At 49.3% G+C, this 18,754-nt stretch overlaps 1 protein-coding gene across 2 annotated transcripts in view; it reads right to left on the bottom strand.

The window, feature by feature from the left end:
* LOC119391015 (potassium channel subfamily K member 17) overlaps positions 1–18,754 on the bottom strand; it is a 522,775-nt gene that overhangs the window by 12,977 nt on the left and 491,044 nt on the right. The window lies entirely within an intron of this gene.

The following is an 18,754-nucleotide window of genomic DNA, read 5'->3' as shown; positions in this document are numbered from 1 at the left end:
ATCACGTGAAATAAAAAAAAACTAAATGAGAAGAAAAATTAGAAGAAATGAGAAGAGGTTCGAAGCTGGGCAATCTGCGTGGGAGCCCAGTATACAATCTACCTGAAGGCCATGCCGGTGCTTCAAACTGCTTTGCAAAAATACCCTATACAGGCTTCATATTGGAAATGAACCACATTAAGATATTAGCGTGGTAGAATGGTAAAATCAGGGTGTCGGAACGGAACGAAAATCAAAAACGAAAAACGGAAAAAACGATATTTTTGACCGGAACGAAAACGTAACCGAAACGTTATCTAATATTTTGTTCTGGAGTGAAACCGAAATTTTTTTCAATCGTTTTTCGGTTCACGAGAAAACTTAGCAATCCGGAACAACTGAGGTCATGCAACGTGAGCAATGATGCATATCTGAGGGTACAGTATTAGCGCGTACCTCAGGCAGGAAAGCCAAAGCAAAGATATCTTAAAATTGTGCGAAAACGAAATACGGTGGCAACCAGAGATGTTAATATTACCGCAAGTGGACTCTTGCGCGCCTGTCACGCAGGGCAGCGTAGAGAGGGCATTGTCGGCACTGAAGTTTGTTACAGCGAAAGCTGTTATGAGATCACAACAGCCAATTTTGGCGCCATATTTGTCCGCCGCCGTCGGTGTCCGTAACCGCTATCGCGTGAAATAAAAAATTAAATGAGAAAGAAATTTCGAGGATCGGATGGGATTTTAACTCGCGCCTAGCTGTGCGTGGCAGTCGAGTATTCAACCACAGTGTCACGCTGGTGCTTGTAACTCCTTCGCAAAAATACTCCTCTGCCTATGTGCGTGGCAGAAGAGTAAAATAGCAACCTAGCGTCACACAATGCGAATTGCTCAAGGAGTCAGTCGTTGAATGATTTCAACCCGTTACAAAGGGCTCAGCCATAATTCTTCATCGTCATTAGCCACAGCGCAAAGTGCACGTAATGCCTCTCAGATGTGTAGCAGGTACTACGATTCTCCGAAGAATGAGAAAAAATGGCACAGTGGGGAAAAATTTTGATGATTTATGGCGTAGTGGATACCATGCATGCGTACTTGTATTAGTTTCCCCAAGAGAGTATAGAACGGGCTCTTGAAAGGCCACTGTTCCTGCTTACGCTGTGACTGTGCTACGTGTTCCGCGCAGGCTTGACGATTTTTTTAGGAGGTCAGTGGTCTCGTACAGAGAGTGCACTCAATCACGTGCTGCTTTTGAGATCGTGCTCACTCCCTTGACACAAAGCATTGAGCCCGCTAAAAATAATCGTAATTGACTTATGAGAAAATAAATACTATGACTTTGAAGCGCATATAGAACTGGTTTGTGCTAATTGGCAGGAATTCGTGGTACAGTTACTTCCACTCCTCTGAAGAACGTGGAAAGAACGTGTTTTACTCCTATCCCACTTTCTTAATTAAGAGGAGGGCAAGTAACTATATCACAAATCCTATGTTTTTTTATGATTACCTTAACTTCAAATTTTTTGCATTAAAAAACCGTTACGAACCGTTACGGAACGTTTTTTCTTTCGTTTCGGAACAGAAACGGAACGGAACTTTTTGTGGTGGAACGAAACTAAAACCGAAACGAAAAACATTTCGTTCCGACACCCTGGGTAAAATAACAACCAGGCGTCACACAACGTGAATTCTGTAACCAGGCGTCACACAATGCGAATTCCGCAACGAGTGGGTTGTTGAATGCTTCCAACCATTACAAATGCCTCTGCCATAATTCTTCATCGTCATCAGCCACAGCATCAACAAAGTGCACTCACAACTGAAAGATTTATTGCTTCAGCAGAAAATATATACTCAAACTTTAACCTCACCTATTACCCTCCAACTAGCTCGCCTTTCCGTTTTGCTTCAAACGGTCAGTAATGTGATGCGTCACTTTAACAATGAAGTGACATGTACATCAAAGTATATTGAGGCTCACCAGCGCATTCATTTCTACTTGATAGTTATATTAATTGCTTGTCTAGCTTGTGTTGGCTAGGGGACATTTAAGGCAATAGCAAGCAGTAAGCAGCACAGAAAATTTTCAGTGTGCACGCATTTCATAGCTGGTGCAGTGCTTATAGGCAGGTGTTATGTACACCGCTGGTTTACTCAGAAGTGCAGTGAGAAAGACATCTAGATGCTGCTTTGGCATAAGCAGAGTTTTATATTTAAATGTAAATTAAAAAATTGAAGTTGTCCACTGTGACATGCCTCATATGTATATATCTATGTTTTGTCCTGTCTAGATTTTAAATAATTTATCTGGGAGAACTAGCAGTAAGTTTTGAGGATAAATGAATTATTTTTCTAATACGAGTTGCCTCCACGAAACAACAAGCAACACTGCACACTAGCTACTGTACCTTGTTTTTTTGCTACGTGCATAAAAACATGGCAGCAAAACATGGACAAGCAAATGAGCCCCGTCTTTCCGTATCATAATGCTGCGTCTTTCTAGATATTACAAGAATAAAAGTGTACTTCACATTCATTGCATATCTCACAAGAAAATACTTGGCAGCTTCTTAATTTTGTACTTTTTTGTTTTTTTTAGAAACGTCTGGAGTAAGAGAAGTCAAGTTGGTATTTTGTATGCATGCAGAAAGCCTAATGGACTTCTTTACATGAAATCTTTTTCAGGAGGACTGAACACTTATGGCAAAGCAGCAACGGTTCTGGCCCACCTGTTTGTCTACAAGATGGTCTCTTCTGTGAACACTCCTGTGCTTTACAGTATACTATATTGATGATCTTGTACATCTCTGAGTATTTAGGATTGTCAGCACTTGGACTTCTGCGCTGCGTTATGCACGGTGCTGAGTCCAAACTTTACAACAACAGTGTGCATTTGAAAATTTTGCATGGCTTGAAAAGGTGCTGAATGTAAGCTGATTTAATTTACTAAGCATGATTCTTGACTATTTTACAGCCGTTATTTGCTGCCTGTTCAATTTTTATTCAGCCTCATGGCATTTCCCGTCCTTGGCTCTGATGTGCTAAGCCACCACCAATATTGATAGACAATTTTTAATTCAAAGCATGTTATTGCCTAACTCTGAGGTAACTTTCCTGTCATGGCATTAGGATTCATTTTCAAAGTGGTGCAGCCATAAATTGAGCTATTGAAAGTGACGAAGAACTACTTTTCCGGTCGCATTTGATGGCACTCGCTGGCATGTAGATGTTGTAACCATTGGTCGACTACTTATGCGTAATAATACAGCTGAATAGGGTTGTGAAATAATATGCAATGTTCCCAAGCTTAACTTTATAAATTTACACGGCTTTTTAAAAATATCTGAATAAAGCCGACTGTGTTTACAAACCTTGGCAGGTCGACACCACAGGTCGTTATACCAAAAAGTGAATTGGACCATCATGTGTAACATGTTTTCATGCCTGAGGCAGGCCCTTAGCCACGGGGGGGGGGGGGGGGGGGGCAGGGTCTCCCTCGAAAGTTTGATAACACATAATAATAATAATATCTGGGGTTTAACGTCCCAAAACCACGATATGATTATGAGAGACGCCGTAGTGGAGGGCTCCGGAAATTTCGACCACCTGGGGTTCTTTAACGTGCACCTAAATCTAAGTACACGGGCCTCAGACATTTTAGTTTGATAACACATAGTGTTTTATCGAAAATAAATCATGAAAATAGACGTTTTTCTCAAATAGTCAAGGCTTTCAGCAAGTGCCCCCCCCCCCCCCCCCGAAAGAATTCCTGGCGGCTAGGGGCCTGGTCTGAGGGCATACTAATGCAATATAAAGAAAAATGGTACACCAACCTGCCTATTGCAGAGTCACATTTCTCAAAAGTGTTGCAAGCCTTTATAACTTATCGAGTTGCCTTCATGTGTAAGCAGACACCAAGTTCTCTGTGCATCAGGGACATAGGCAGAAATTTTTTTCGGGGGCGGGTGCCCCTCCTTGATTTGAAGTGGGGTCCGGGCAGCCAGATGTGGTCAAGTGTCATTTTGGGCTCTGTATGCCATAGTAAAAAAAACAGTTTCGGGGGAGGGAAGGCGGTGTGCCCCCCCCCCCCCCCCCTGGCTACGCCACTGCTGTGCATGCCATCTCTTTGGATTGCACTTGCATACTGGCATTGACCATAGGTTCTGTGGTAGATGAAAATATATATTTTTACATTGACATTGTGGATGTTATTGTTTTGATTCCGATAAAGTACTACAACCAGCATTTATTGTATAATTTGGTGTTTAAGAATTTGTAATGCATTCGAACAAAAAAGTCCTTGTACATGTAAAATAAATTGGTCAGGCTTTGACATATAGGTCAGTGGTTCTCAGCCATAGATGTTTGGGACCCCTTGCAGTGAGAGTTAAGTGGGGGGGGGGGGGGGATTATAAATTAGCACAGCATGCAGCGTGATATAGGTGCCTTATGTTTCTCCGTGGCAAAGAATGGACAAACTAAAGTGTCACGGCTATTCGATCTCAACGGCTTGTAAATAAGTTGTGCGGTCTGCCGGCTACATTTCAGCTAATTCTTGCTACGCTTTCTCTTAAATATGCAGTATGGAAAAGCACATGTAGGAAAGTGCAGTAAAAGCTTTACAGCCATGTCATGGAGAAGGGAAAGCATAAGTCAGCTCCGCAGGAATGCAAAACCAGTTATGCCGTGAAACATATGTAGCGAAGCATTGGAAGTCTGTAATGGGTCGCCCTTTCAAGCGCTTTCTAGTGGGTCGTCCCCTTCGGCTCTTCTCTGACAGCACGCTCCTCGCGCTCAGAGTCCGCAATCTGTCTTGACTGTCGCCGTTGTCCTTCGTCGACTAGTGCCGTCAATAAACGCCTTTATAATTTGGTGGAGAGTGCTGCGCCGTCCAACGAGCTTCGGTCCCCGTTCGATGCCCCTGGCGCTTCGATCCCGTACCGTGCCCTCTACCATGTCTCAAGACGCCGTCCAGCAAATGCTTCCCCTGTACCGACACCATGCCCCGGTGCCCCCCGCATCCACGACCCTCCTGTATTCACCAGCGCGGATGGCACTGACGTGCAGGACTGGCTCGCGATATACGAGCGCGTGAGCGTACCCAACAAATGTGACGAGCCAGGAAAACCGAGCAACCTGGTTTTCTACCTCGCGGGTGTGGCAAGCCTGTGGTACAACAACCACGCAACCGATTTCCTCACGTGGTCTGATTTCAAGACCGCCATCATCCACGTGTTTGGCCGACCTGCCGTTCGTAAACTGCAAGCCGAACAGCGTTTACGTGAACGAGCTCAGCAGACCGGTGAGTCGTTCACGAGCTACATCGAAGACGTCCTCGACTTGTGCAAGAAGGCCGACGTAACCATGTCTGAGTCTGACAAGATCCGCCACGTAATGAAAGGCATCGACGACGATGCCTTCACCATACTGCTCGCCAAGAACCCTCGTACCGTGACAGAGGTGATCACGCTCTGCCAAAGCTACGAGGAGCTGCGCCGGCAGCGGTTGCTGACCCGTCGACCTCCATCACGCGACGCCGATCTCGCTGGCTTGTCGGCCATTTCTGATCACTCGGCCTTGCTCGCCGAGATCAAGTTATTTGTGCGCGAGGAAATTGCCCGTCAATTTTCTCTACTGGGCTTCCCTCAGTCGCGACACGTTGAACAGCCTTCGACCACACTGCTGCCTCCCTTACGCCGCGCTATTCAACAGGAAATCGCGGAGGTCACGCCGAAATACCACCAGCCACCTCCGGTGCTTGCGCCACTCAATTACGCGCAAGTTGTAGCCAGGCCACCGCCAGCGATCCCTGTGTCTGCCCCACATATTACGCCTAAGTCGTTGCCAGACCACAGGCCTTCGAGGCGAGTGTGCCGGCTGCGTACGCCGACGTCATTCCTAGGCCACGCCTACAGCCCACCATGCAGTCCTATCAGCCGCCGCCCCATCCACCGCGTCATGGGCCATGGATGGGACCTACCCCGGCGAACCGATGGCGCACTTCCGACAACCACCCCATCTGCTTTGCGTGCGGTTGCGCCGGTCACGTCTCCCGCTATTGCAACCGCGTGCAGTCGCCTCCAGTCGCCTCGACCATGCCAAGCCAGTCAAGCCGCCCGTATTACCATTCACCTCCGCCTAGGTCACCGCTGTCTCAACCGGTGCCCTCTACCCGCCGTTCACCGGGACCACGACGCCGCTCACTGTCCCCGATGCGGCCACGTCTGGTCCCACGCGACCAGGAAGACTAGTCATCGCAGTCCACGAGGACGAATACTTCCAAAGGTGACGACGCCACTTTCCGGGCTCTCCCTCCGTACAGCCAGCGCCCAAAGTATTCACCCTAGAGCGGTGTACACAGCCCGCGTCATGATTAAGAATACTCTGTACGCTGGCGAATTGATCATAATTCCGTCATGCTGTCACGACGTCATCCTCGGATGGGATTTTCTCTCCCGCCACGACGCCGTCATTCATTGCGCACCAGCCGAAATAGAGCTGTAGCGAGATAGAGACGTGAAGGCGGCCGACGTGGCCGTGCCGAAGTCTCGCCACTTTATTCGAAGGCCCTGGTACAAGCAGAGCGGCAGCGGCTAGCGGCATCCAGCTACCAGGAGCGTGAGCTCGTTCCAAAACTGCTCGCGCCTCGAGCGCTAGGCATGAGCTGCGCGAGAGACGCGGCGCGGTGGTTGGAAAATGACGATGATGATGAATGGCAATGATGATGACGCTACAGATTACTCCCCCCCGCAGAAATGAAGCCGAAATGAAAAGCTATGGGGGCGTATATACAAGAGTGTTCATGTCGCGAAACGATAGGGTCCGTGGGCAGTCCAGGTCGTTAACGTGAAGGTAGCCGTCAGAAATGACAAGGTCTCTGGGGGGCGACTCTGGGAGCAGCGCAGCGGGCGAGGGTCGCGACGAAGAGACGCTGTTGGACGGAGCGAGCGACACCGATGACGTGGAAATCGGTAGTGGGCTGAGAAATTCCGCTGTGCGGCCCAGCGAAATTGGCACACACACAAGCTGTTGTGATGCTGGCGGTTCTTGCGCACACAAGGGCGAAGGTATCTTAAAAACAGCGTGGAGCGTAGGCGTAGTTCGTCTGGGCCAGCGTGTGTAGACGTACGTCGGCGCGAACGTAGCCGGGATGGGCGGGCGACGCAGTTGTTGCGGCGACGGCGCCGGTAACGGCGTTGGCGGTGGTACATTACTGGATGCGGCTGCTGCATTAGCTGACGTGTAGAGTGCAGACGAGCCACGAGGCGTGCGCTGCAGATAGACGTGGCGCGACTAATCTCGGTGTGATGAGCCGTGCTGGAGAGACTGGACGACGGTACAGCTGTAGTCACAGAATGAAGTTGTTTAGTAGGTGAAGGAGAGCGCGTGTGCGGGGCGGCAGGCGGGTTGTATGCCTGTGTGGCCGGCTGGGCATACGCGGTCTGGTCTACCTGTGGCAAGCCCGGCGGGTAGTCCTCGGGATTTTCTGTCATCGTCGCAGCGTCACGCACGTTCGGCTGTAGCTGGTTATGGGCTTGAACGTCTGCTGCAGGAGATTTCGAGGACGATGGTAGTTCCTGCTGGAAAGATGCGCACAGTGTCGAGGTCGAAAAGGCGGGTTCGTTGGACATCGCTGGTGATGCCTCCGCAATTGGGGGTCGTACAGCGGGAGTCACGATGTCCGTGTCTATGGCAGGCTCCAGGGCGTGCGGCGAGGTAGCCGTCGTGGAGCCTGACGTGTCAGAAGTGTCGAGGTCATGGGAGGGCTGCGGGCCGGGTGGTACCGCTCGCTTTGACGGAGGGGAAACCCGGAACTCACGGGTCCCCGGTAGCGGGTGGTACGTCTCGCCGTAGCGGGCCAGCACCGCAGCGCAGAGGTCGTCATATGGCTGCGGGCTGGAGGACGACGCGGCGGGCAGATGACGCAGCTCAGCCGGGAGGGCGTCAAGCAAGATGTCGTGCATGAGCGGCTGCGCTGTGACGCCATTCACTGCGAGGCAGGCGTCGAGCTGCATAAACCACGCTCGGGGGTAGGCCGGGTGAAACGGCGGAACTGGAGGGCAGAGTCGCGGAAGCATGGCAGCGGGCCGCTCGGAGAAGGGCGTGTTCTCCGGGTCACCAATTGTAGCGAGAGAGAGACGTGAAGGCGGCCGACGTAGCCGTGCCGAAGTCTCGCCACTTTATTCGAAGGCCCTAGGACAAGCAGAGCGGCAGCGGCTGCCGGCGTCCAGCCCCCAGGAGCGTGAGCTCGTTCCAAAACTGCTCGCGCCTCGAGCGCTAGGCATGAGCTGCGCGAGAGACGCGGCGCGGTGGTTGGAAAATGACGATGATGATGAATGGCAATGATGATGACGCTACAGAGCTGTCACAATTCTTTAATTTGACGCCGGAAGACAGTCCATCGGCTGCGAGCAAGGTACTCGTCAAAGACGACATCAGAGTGCCTGCAAACTCGTCAACGGCGGTGTCAGTCTACTGCGCTAGTCGATCCGACACCGTTGCACTCCTCTCGCCATATGACCGTGTTTGCACGAGGAAAGGCTTGCTGGTGGCCTTCCGCGACAGTTCAAGTCACTCAGGGCAGCACCTCTATTTTTGTAATCAACCCCTCCCCGTACAGTGTTACGTTGGTGCGAGGGGAATGTCTCGGCAGCGTGGAACCCCTCGAAGAAGCACAAGTTATGGACGAACCCGATGACGCGCACGGCCGCAGCTCCAGTACGCTCAGTGCTGTTTCGACGTCTGGTTCATCACCCGCTGACGTGTTTGGTTCCTCCATAGCTGACAACCTTACGCAGGTCCAGCGTTCCCAGCTTCTAAACCTGTTGAAAGAATTTCGCTCTTCTTTCGATGTCGCTCAAACTTCTGTCGGCCGCACGTCAGCCATTACGCACGGCATCGACACTGGCGCCCACCTGCCACTGCGGCAACGTCCATATCGCGTATCTCCCACAGAACGCCGTGTAAACACCGAGCAAGTGGACGACATGCTTCGACGCGATTTTATTAGACCTTTCCTAGAAATCCTTTCCATGTATTTAAAGTCGACGCTTGTAGGTTGGAAGGAAGGCGTTTATGTGCAGAAATCAGGGATATGTATTGGTTCTAAGGTTGCTCCGGTTCTTAGTGATTATACCTTAACAAGATTGACAATCTTTTGGAAGGCGCTTTAGGTAATTGGGTTATTAAGGTTTTTCGTTATGTGGACGATTACTTGATCTTTTGTAGTGGTGGGGACTTTGAAAAGGTGGTAACTTCCGTGAGCGAAAAATTTGAATTAAATGAGGTGGGCTGAGCTTTACTAAAGAGGTGCCTCAGAATAATTTATTACAATTTCTAGACATTTCCTTAACGTTCCAGAAGAACCACGTGTGCTGGCAGTATTCTCCTAAATCTTCGAAACCGCTGTTAAATTTTTCGTCGAAGCACTCGAAGGTTGTAAAAAATGGCATCGCCATGTCTTGCCTTAAATCAGCCCTTACCAAGTCGTGTGAGCACAAAATGAGTGATAGCTTTAACGCACAGGTTACGCGTCTTTTAGATGTAGGGTATCCTCGTGATGCAGTGGCCACGGTCGCTGAACGTTTAAAGAAGTCTATTGTGTTAAGTCCGAGCATGGATGCAGAAAGCGATAGGAAGAAACGTGTCGTAGGTATACCGTACATCCATTGCGTATCTCACAGGCTAAAGAAAGTAGGAAGTAGATACGGCGTTAATGTTGTTTTCACGGCTGCCAATAAGCTAGGTAAGATAGGCGCCGCTGTGCAGAGGTTGAATGAGCCAGTAAAAGACAAGAAGCGGACCGATATTTGTTTCGTAAAACACACCAACAAATTCACTGATTGCCGTACTAGTGTGGTGTATAAGATCCCTTTCAGCTGCGGCCGCTTCTACGTAGGACAAACGGGCCGATGCATTAACCAGAGATTGTTGAAACATAAGAGATTGCTAACAGGAGGCTCACCTTCTAATCTATCTTTACATTGTCGAGATTGTAAGTGCACGCCAAAATTCGATGTATGCCCAGTGTTGTACCGTCACAGAAATGAAGAAACGCGCCTGATGATTGAAGCATGGCATATCGAGAATAGTGGTAGCGCATGCGTGAGCCAACCGTCGATTAACTTGCATAAAGATGCAATCAAATGCCTTAACAGTTATCTTCCACGTAGACCACCACGCGTGCCGGATTGATAGGTTCGCCTGTTGCATGGGCATGCGCAGATAAGTTTTCGTGCCTTCTTTCTCTTTCAGCCGTTGTGCGTCTCTTCAGTTGTTAGTCGGCGTTTGTGGTGTCCTGACTTCTTTCTTGTGTCCGTGTTTGCACGCCCTGTCTTTATAGAATGAATAGACCCTCTAACTTCGACCCTGGGCGCCTCCTGCCGTTCTTGTTGCGAAGAAGGACGGTTCTGTGCGGTTCTGTGTGGACTACAGAAGACTCAACAAGATCACTCGTAAGGACGTGTAGCCACTGCCGCGAATAGACGACGCGATTGACAGCCTGCAAGGCGCCGAATTCTTTTCATCTCTCGATTTGCGCTCAGGGTACTGTCAAGTACCAATGGCTGATGACGCTCGACCCAAGACCGCCTTTGTCAGGCCTACGGCCTGTACGAATTCAACGTCATGCCGTTTGGGCTGTGTAATGCGCCCGCCACCTTTGAGCGCATGATGGATACCGTTCTGCGCAACCTGAAATGGCACACGTGCTTGTGCCACCGCGAAGACGTCGTCGTTTTTGCTCCGGACTTCTCCACCCATCTTCAACGCCTGCGGTGTTTGACGCGTTTGAGCGACGCCGGTCTGCAACTGAATGTAAAGAAGTGCCGATTTGCAGCACGGCAGCTGACAATCCTCGGCTACGTCGTGTCCAAGGACGGAATTCTCCCCGATCCAGCCAAACTTCGAGACGTGACCGAGTTCCCCAAACGTACGTCCGTCAAAGAACTGCGCAGTTTCATAGGACTGTGTTCCTACTTTCGGCGCTTCATTCGAAATTTCACGACTATCATATCGCCACTGACGAAGCTCCTCGGAAGTAACGGGCCCCTCCATTCATGGTCTTCAGAGTGCGGCGACACTTTCGAAAAGCTCCGTCGTTTGTTGACGTCGCCTCCCATACTACGCCACTACGACGCGACAGCTCCTACAGAGCCGTCGCGTCGTAGTGTCTGTGTGACGGCTACAGAGCCGTCACACAGACGCCAGCGGTGTTGGCCTTGGCGCTGTCCTTGCGCAGCGCAGACCAGGGTTTCCCGAATATATCGTGGCATATGCAAGTCGTACGCTTACAAAAGCCGAGACCAATTACACCGTCACCGAAAAGGAATGCCTAGTGATCATCTGGGCCCTTACGAAGTTCCGACCTTATTTGTATGGTCGCCCATTTGATGTCATCACCGACCATCATGCACTATGCTGGTTGTCGCCATTGAAGGGTCCCTCAGGCCGCCTCGCCCGCTGGGCACTTCGGCTACAGGACTACGATATCCGCGTGCTGTACCGCAACGGGCGCCAGCGTGCTGCCGCCGACGCACTTTCGCGCTCCCCCTTGCATGATCAGGACGTCTTGAGGGGCTAGTTGGTTCATACTATGCAGGAAAATTTGCGCTAAACTAGAAAAGGACAACACAAAGAAGGAACACTTAGACAGATCGAGCGCACACTACCAACTGCTTTTATTGAACGTAGAGCATCAGTTAAAATAGGGAACCCCGAACTGCGCAGACACCCCGTGGCTGCGCATAGATGCACAGACACATCGAGGAACATCACGTGTTAACGCACATTATTCATCAAAAAAGACACTTCTGCGCCGCAGAGCGCTACCGAGGCTTCACTTACACAGCTATCTTTTTTCCCCTTAATGAAGAATGCTTCCAAAACCTCCCGCGCACACGTGTTTTTGCTACGTCCAAGTATTTTAGTCTGTTGAAATCGTGCTTCGCATCCACAGGCAGCGCAGTGAGCTGGCAAATTCGCCATTTCTTTATTTTTGATTGACAGCTGGTGTTCACGCGCGCGGTCATTTACGCAGCGGCTTGTTTGGCCCACATAAGACCTGCCGCAGGAAAGCGGTATCTCGTACACCACTCCTACATCGCATTGCACAACCGGGTTGGCATGCTTTTTGCTACACAGGCTACCGCGCTCTTCGCCGCTCGAAATGCGCGCGCACAGCTTCGAAAGCTTCTTAGGCGCAGAGAACACCATGCCAACGCCGTGGCGATTGGCAACCTTTTTCAGGTTGTGTGTCACCCGGTGTATATAGGGTAACACAATCGGCTTCTCACGCCCATTGGACGAGACCCCCCGCTGCAGTTTTCGCGAACGCCCTTTTAGCTTTTTTAGGAGGGTTTCAGCCACCGCCGTCAGCACAGACTGCGGGAACCCAGCTGCCTTCAGTCGTCCAATCTGAGCACTAAAGCTGGCCAGCCTCTCATGCGGGCACGACCTCACCAGTGCAGACTCCAAACACAGTGACGCGATCGCCCTCTTTACTACCTTGGAGTGTGATGAATTGTATGGTAAAGGCTTCTTCTTAGCCCGCGGACAGTACGAGTAACATGTATGGTTATGTTTGAAAATGAGCTTAAGATCTAAAAACTGAAGCGTTCCCTCCTGCGGTAGCTCGTACGTAAAACATAGACCCCTCCCATACTTGTTAAACTTCATTAACACGTTGTCCACACAATCGCTTGTGCTTGTTTGTTTGTCCAAAACTACCAGGAAGTCGTCTACGTACCTGAATATCTTCAACACACCGTCAGTTCTAAACGCCTCAAGCAGATCGCGGTCAATGTAGGCTAAAAAAATGTTGCACAAAATTGGGGCAACACACGATCCAATACAAATGCCTTCTCTTTGCAGGTACAAACCCTTGTCAAAATTTATGATGGTGTGTTTCAGATAGAACTCTAAAAGCGACATAAAATTATCAACACTCAGCCCGGTTGAATTTTGAAAACCAATACCTGAATTCTCTAGAATGCAGTCCATAACACACTTAAAAAGCTCAACATGGGAGACAGAATAAAACAAATCTTGTACATCCACTGAGAATGTCAACCCAGGTGAAACTTTGCCTTCAAAAAACCGCAAAACTTCGATAGAATTCTTCGTCACGAACGGATCATTCACACTCAACAGATTCAGGCATTTTTTGCAAAAACATGCTAGCCTGGTGTTGCCATGATCCTTTTTCACTCACAATAGTGCGAAAAGGAATTTCTACTTTATGCGTTTTAGCACTAAAAAACACTTGCAAGGTGCTGGATTTACTTCCTTGAATTGCATTCGCAAGTTTTGTTAGATTGAAGTCCTTACACAATGTCACTGCTTTAGTTTTTACACGTGCCTCACTAGGCTTTACCTTGACGAAGTTCTTTTCGATGGCCTGGCGAGCTTTCTCCTGGTAGATTGCTGACGTCATAACCACGAATCCACCTTCTTTGTCAGCCATCGTCAAGCTGAGACCTTTATCCTTGAAGTATCTAACAATGGCACCCAGGCTGTCTCCGGTCCTTCTTTTCGCCGGTCGACTTGTGCTCTTTTGAAGGCTTTCCACCCCGTCCAACAAGCACCTTTCTTGATTTTCTTGATCTGCTTTTCCCGCCATTTTTCGGTTATAAGCCAGAAGCTCGAAGGCAGGTACCACAGGTTCTTGCGAGAACTTTGGACCTTTCTGCAAAACTTTTGAAATACTGTCGGGAAGCTGTGCATCTCCAATCACCGTCAGGTCAGAGTCATTCGAATCTTTGGTATTAACCACCGGTCTTAAAGCTGACAGGGCTTGCCTCAAGTAGAAACACCACCACTGCTCTGTCATATCGGCTGCCAATTTCCTTGCTGCCCGCCACTTGCCTTCGGCCACATCTTCATTGAAGTTGCCATAACACACCACACGTAGCCAGTCCTGAAAGAACCGCACTTGTCTCCATAACTCCGCTTTCCAAATCTTGGCGACTCGTTTCACGTGTCCATTAGATGGCTTGACGCCACCGAACAACATCCAAATATCCTGAGGGATTAGGCCTTTCTTGCGGCAAAATGCCAAATACCTTGCCTTGCATGTTGCCACGACGATATAGCTCACCAGTGCATTAATCCTGTCGTCTGGGGTCCACAAAGAAGGAGAGTATAAGAAGAAGCCCGTTGTAGAAGAAATATAGTTGATCAGGACGTCTTGAGGGGCTAGTTGGTTCATACTATGCAGGACGACATGACGACAATGCCCATAGTGCATACTTGCCCATACTTGCATGACGACAATGCCCATAGCTCAGTGTCTCACAATGCCGTTTCTTCTATTCACATTCACACCATCGCTACTGAACAGCGCAAGGATCACTCGATTGCCTCATTGATAGAGTTGCTGACTGATCCATCGGCAACACCATCCACTCGCGCGTTGCGTCGTCAAGCCCACCATTTCGCCGTTCGCGACGACCTCCTCCACCGACGCAATTACGGCGACGGCCGACAGTCGCTACTCGTAATACCCCGCAGTCTGCGCTCTGACATATGCGAGTCGTTCCACTCTGATCCGCAGTGTGCACACTCTGGGGTATCGAAAACCTACCACCGCATTCGTCAACGGTACTTTTGGCGACGGATGTACCGCTACGTGCAGAAGTTCATCCGCTCCTGCATCGACTGCCAGCGCTGCAAAACTTTAACGCACCTGTCGCCGGCAGGTCTACCTTGCCCTGACCTCTACCTTGCCCTGACCGGCCCTTTGGGCGCGTTGGCATAGACTTGTATGGACCACTTCCTCTAACGTCGGCTGGTAACCGCTGGGCCGTCGTCGGTGTTGACCACCTTACGCGATACACCGAAACTGCCGCCCTCTCAGCGGCTACAGCGCGCGATGTTGCCTCCTTCTTGCTGCACCGATTCATGCTGTGCCACGGTCCACCCCACGAGCTGCTCAGCGATCGAGGTCGTGCCTTCTTGTCGGAAGTCGTCGAAGCCATTCTCAAAGAGTGCAACGTTGTTCAGCGGAAAACTACTGCGTACTACCCGCAGACGAATGGCCTCACCGAACGCTTTAACCGCGCGCTCGGCGACATGCTCTCGATGTACCTCGCCGCCGATCACACCAATTGGGATGCCATTCTGCCTATCGTCACCTACGCCTATATTACCGCTCCTCAGAGCACTACTGGTTATCTACCTTTTTCTTATTGTACGGCAGACACCCGTCGCACACAATCGACGCAATCCTTCCATACAAGCCGGATCCGTCTGAGTGTGCACCTATTTCTGCCACAGCCAGACTTGCTGAGGAGTTTCGGGAGCTTGTCAAGACATTTACTACGCATGACCAAGAGCGGCAGAAGAGCATTCGCGGTGACACCACCACTTCTGCGCCCACGTTCCTCCCTGGAGCGCTCGTACGGCTCTCGGTCCCTACCACTGCACCTGGCCTCTCTTGCAAACTGCTGCCCAAGTACGACGGCCCCTACCGTGTCGTCAAACGCACATCCCCGGTCAACTACCTGATCGAACCAATTGAACCATCTTCGGACATGCGCCGTGGCGGGCGCGACATTGTCAACGTGCGGCGGCTGGAGCCCTACCATGACCCAGTGACAAGCAGTTAGGTCGCCAGGCGGCTTCCTTTTAGTACCCGGGGTAATTGTAGCGAAGCGTTAGAACTCTGTGATGGGTCGCCCTCTCGAGCGCTTTCTAGTGGGTCATCCCCTTCGGCACTTCTCTGACGGCACCCTCCTCGCGTTCAGAGTCCGCGCTCCGTCTTGACTGTCGCCGTTGTGCTTCGTCGACTATTGCCGTCAGTAAACGCCTTTATAGATACAAAAATAAGAAAGGGCCGCTGTCATTGGACATATTGCTGCTTCAAAAAACGCGTTTTTTTTTTTTCGAAGATGCGTTTCGCGGACGCCAGAATTGGCTTCGCTTATCGCCTTACCCAACTTTATCAGTTTTTATTTATCTGCTGCACTCATGTTCGTGCTACGTGTGATCCTAAATCACGAAAAAGTCGTGTCATGCCGTGACAAAAATATCCTACCAATTAAAATGAAGCCATGTTTTCTGAAGAACAGCTGTTTCACTGAGGCATAAAATAATGTCATTATTTATTAGGTACTGCACAATCTCTTCAGGAGTAGGGCCAACTACACGCGGATGTTCGCAATACAGAAGCGCAACAGTATTATCTTTTCTATTTTAAGGGAGACATGTCACTCACGAATTACTGGACATCGTCCTTAACCTTGGTGGACGCCTTCGACATTCATTTTAACGGCAGCGTGATACGGAAGAGTAGAGGTTATTAGTAAGGGCAGAGTCCTTCAATGCTTTTCTGGCCACGAAACTCCTCCGTAACGCTATGGAGAGAGCTTGCTATGTCGCCGCCGGTGCCGCGCGGCAGCGCTAGGAGCGCGCGGGGGGTATTGAGGAGAGCTTCGCTGCGTATGGAGAGCTGGGGGCCTGAGGAATCTGGCAGCATTGGCGTTCAGTTTTCCTCGCTTTTTCCTAATTTGTGTGACTGAAGGGTGTGAGTAATGTGCGCGAGTACACGGACAGTGTACGTGAGTGACGATGCCGAAGACTTGCTGTGTACCGGGTTGTCGCTATGGCTACAGAGGTACGAGCGGAAAGGCGTCGTTGTTTAGTTTGCCGAGGGACGCTGATGAGAGGGATGCATGGAAACGTGCAATACCGCGACAAGACGCTGGCGGATTTACCTTCGATTCTGAACGCGTTAGAGTGTGCGAGAAACATTTTGACGCCACCGACGTTATTCGAACGGACGACTTCACAGTGAGTGGAAAAAAATGTGTCTTTGGAACGCGAGAAGGCCGCGTTGCGGGCCGGCGCTGTTTCATTCGCAGCTTGCTTGTTTTTTTTAAATGCGAAGCATTTCTTAGCAAACTTCTGCGACTTTGAGCGTATCTATCTATCTATCTATCTATCTATCTATCTATCTATCTATCTATCTATCTATCTATCTATCTATCTATCTATCTATCTATCTATCTATCTATCTATCTATCTATCTATCTATCTGTCTGTCTGTCTGTCTGTCTGTCTGTCTGTCTGTCTGTCTGTCTGTCTGTCTGTCTGTCTGTCTGTCTCTAACTATCTATCCGCCTACGACTTTGTGCTATCCTGGCCGTTTTGTTAATCGGATGTACACCAAAATTGGTGTGTCATAACATGGCCTTATTACGAACATAAATGACAAGTCATATCATGAAAATCATGACACGCATGTCATGAACAGCATGATTTACATTCCACGACCTTAGGCTCTTGCGGCCGTTCCGTTAATTTCATATACACTAAAATTGGTACGACGTGACAAGAATTCATGACGAACATAATGACTGGTCCTAACATGCAAATATGAGGCGCATGTCATGTGCAGCATGATTTACATAACATGGTCTCTGGGCGCTTGCGGCCGTTTAAATGAAGGGATATATACGAAAACTGGTATGACGAGACATTTCTGTATGAAGAACATAACTGACTCGTGGTAACATGAAAATCATAACATGCATGTCATGTATGACATGCCACACTCATGGCACACTCGCGGTCGTTTCGCTACATTGACATACACCAAAATTGGTATTTTGCTATGTGACTGTATGAAGAACATGAATAAAAGGTCGTAGCATGAAAACCATGACATCCATGACATGTATGTCATGATCTACATGCCACGCTCATGGTGCGTTTGCGGCCGTTTCGCTTGCATGATATACACCAATATTGGTATTGCGCGACACGACCGTATGACGAACGTGACAGGTGGTAACATGAAAATCATGACGTGCAAGTCATGTACAACCTAATTTACATGCCTCGCTCATGGTGCGCTAGCGGCCGTTTCAGTAGATTGATATACACCAAAATTGGTATTGCGCGAAGTGACTGTATGAAGAACATGAATAACAGTTGGTAAGATGAAAACCATGACATGCATGTCATGTATGTCATGATTTACATGCCACGCTCATGATGCATTCGTGGCCGCTTCGCTAGCTTGATGTACACCAAAATCGCTATTGCGCGCAGCGACTGTATGCCGAACGTAAAAGAGACATGTTAATATGAAAATCATGACATGCATGACATGTACATGATTTGCATGTCATGGTCATGGTACATTCGTGGCCGTTTCGCTTGCGTGATATACACCAAAATTGGTGTTGCGCGACGCGACTGCATGACGAACGTTAATGAGAGGTGGTAACATGGAAGCATGACATGCAGGTCATGTACGACATGATTTTCAAGCCACACTCATGATACATTCGCGGCCGTTTTCCTAGCTTGATATATACCAAAATTGGTATTGCGCGACGCGACTGTATGGCGAACATGAATAAAAGGTGGTAACATGAAAACCGTGACATGATGTCATGTATGTCATGATTTACATGCCGCGCTCATGGTGCATTCGCGGCCGTTTCGCTAGCTTGATATACACCAAAATTGGTATTGCGCGAAGCGACTGTATGACGAACGTAAATGAAAGGTGTTAACATGAAAATCATGACATACATGTCATGTATGGCATGATTTACATGCTGTACTCGTGGTGCACTCGCGGTCATTTCGCTCGCTTGATATACACCAAAATTGATATCGCGCGATGTGACTGTATGACGAACATAAATGAGAGGTCTTAACATGCGAATCATGTTATGCATGTCATGCACGGTATGATTTACATGTCACTGTCATGGTGTGCTTCCGGCCGTTTTGTTAACTGGATATATACCGAAATTGGTATGGCA

This window comes from Rhipicephalus sanguineus, chromosome 4, assembly GCF_013339695.2.
Source record: "Rhipicephalus sanguineus isolate Rsan-2018 chromosome 4, BIME_Rsan_1.4, whole genome shotgun sequence".
NCBI classification, from domain to species: domain Eukaryota; kingdom Metazoa; phylum Arthropoda; class Arachnida; order Ixodida; family Ixodidae; genus Rhipicephalus; species Rhipicephalus sanguineus.
Note: the sequence above shows the minus strand (reverse complement) of the source record. Positions and strands in the feature narration are given on the sequence as shown.